The 2,207-nt window shown below is 48.2% G+C and overlaps 1 pseudogene; it reads left to right on the top strand.

The window, feature by feature from the left end:
- Window positions 1–965: 965 nt before the first annotated feature.
- LOC116742415 lies at window positions 966–1,821 on the top strand (annotated as a pseudogene).
- Window positions 1,822–2,207: the final 386 nt, after the last annotated feature.

Raw genomic sequence — 2,207 nt, 5'->3', positions numbered from 1 at the left:
GTACAATGGAGAAATTGAGTATAATTTCACTTTTATTATGAATAGATAACATTTGAAGTCATGAAAAGATTGTACATCTCATTGTATGAGTGGTATTGAAATGCCTTATTTTTATATATAATAGCAAAGGTTCTCATTCCAATCTTATGGAATCAGAATAATGGAACAGGATATATTAACTTGGATTTACAGACCTATGTATTCACTTTTAGTGGGGAGGGGACAAGTTAGAATATACTGAGGGTAAACTCTGTTTTGACATTAAATAAGTATTGTTTCTGACTTTACAGAATTCACATATGTCTTAGGGCACCAGCGTGGTGTAGTAATTAAGCAGATAGATGGGAGAGCTAGACTACCTGAGTCCAAATGCTGGTTCTTCTGTTATTAATGGCACGAGTTAATGTCTCCAACTTTCCCATCTGTGAAATGGGAAATGATAGTACCTACCTCATAGGGTTGCTGTGAGGATTAAATGAGTCAATCTATATTAAGCTCTACACTAAGAACAGGGTCTGGCACATAGTAAGCACCATACATATGTTTGTTTGTTATTAAAAAACATATTAAGTTTTCTTAACACTATCTACACATCCTAGAAAATTGTGGCAGGAACTTTATCAGAATTTAAAAGTCACAGCTGTTTACCAATACCGACTACTCTAGAATCACTTTTTAAATTAAAAAAAAAATCCACCTTGAGGCGGAGGCAGGGGAGAAGTGAGAGGTGGCCTGGCGGGGTGTCGGCGCTTGGAGGGGCGGGCAGCGCGAGAGTGAGCCCGTGGCTGAGTGAGTTTATCCCTGTGGGCGGTGAGAGGCCTGGGGCCTAACCCGGAGGAGCAGGGTCGCGGCGCCGCCAGCTAGCAGCGGCCCCCCTCACGGTCCCCGGGCCCGGCGGTGCAGTAGCGGCCCAGTTGTGAGGAGGCGGGGAAGCGAGTGTCCGGCCCCAGCCACGGACGCCGGACATGGGCCTGGACCCTGGGCTGATGCAGAAGTTCAGCTGCCTGGGCACCGCCGACAAGGACGTGCTCATCTCCGAGTTCCAGCGGTTGCTCGGCTTCCAGCTCAACCCGGCCGGCTGCGCCTTCCTCCTGGACATGACCAGCTGGAACCTACAAGGAGCAATTGGCGCCTAGTATGACTTTGAGAGCCCAAACATCAGTGTGCCGTCTGTGTCCTTTGTTGAAGATGTCACCATAGGAGAACGGGAGTCGATATCCCCTTATGCTCAATATATAAAAACATGGCGGATCCAAAATTCTGGGGCAGAGGCCTGGCCTCCAGGGGTTTGTCTTAAATATGTCAGGGGAGACCAGCTTGGACATGTGAACATGGTGTTGGTGAGATTGCTAAACCCCCAGGAGATTGCAGATGTCAGCGTCCAGATGTGCAGCCCCAGCAGAGCAGGAATGGATCAGGGACAGTGGCGGATGTGCACTGCTACAGGACTCTACTATGGAGATGTCATCTGGGTCATTCTCAGTGTGGAGGCGGGTGGACTTCTAGGAGTAGCACAGCAGCTGTCATCTTTTGAAACGGAGTTCCACACACAGCCACATCGCAAGGTAGAAGGAAGCTTCACCCCGTTTGCTTCTCCCCAAAAGAAACGACAGTCAGATGAAAACAAAAGACCCTAGGGGTTCCGGGTTCGACTCGATCAGCAAAAACACATGAGGTCCCACGCCTGACCAAACCGAGCAAGATGAGAGTAGACTCTCCCAGAACTCTGTAGATCTGTCCCCCAACAGTCACGCAAACAACTTATCCGTCGTGACTTACAGTAAGGGGCTCCGCGGGCCTTACCCCTTCAGTCAGTCTTAAACGGGTGTCACCAAGAAGAAAAATTAACGAAAGACACAAGGCTTGACTCTGGAAGGGGAGGGCAAGGGGTTCCTCTGGATTGCAGACCACGTCTCAGGGACCCGTGGCTCTGACCCCCATCCTGGAAGAAGAGGAAGAATCAGAAAGACTACTTTTGAGTAAACTCAGCATGTGTGTGTGTGTGTGTGTGTGTGAATGCTGAGTGGTGGGAGTGGTGTTAAGGCTACCGAGAAGAAATCCTCGCAGCCACTTTGGGTTTTGTTTATTAGGCGTTAGTCTAACAAGTCATTAGGGCGCTCGGGAAGGAAAAAAATGTTTAAAATGAGGGGAAAAAAGCCATCTTCTAAACAAAAGTTATTTTGCCTACAGACAGCTTGTAGTTTTGA

Source organism: Phocoena sinus, chromosome 17, assembly GCF_008692025.1.
Source record: "Phocoena sinus isolate mPhoSin1 chromosome 17, mPhoSin1.pri, whole genome shotgun sequence".
NCBI lineage: Eukaryota > Metazoa > Chordata > Mammalia > Artiodactyla > Phocoenidae > Phocoena > Phocoena sinus.
Note: the sequence above shows the minus strand (reverse complement) of the source record. Positions and strands in the feature narration are given on the sequence as shown.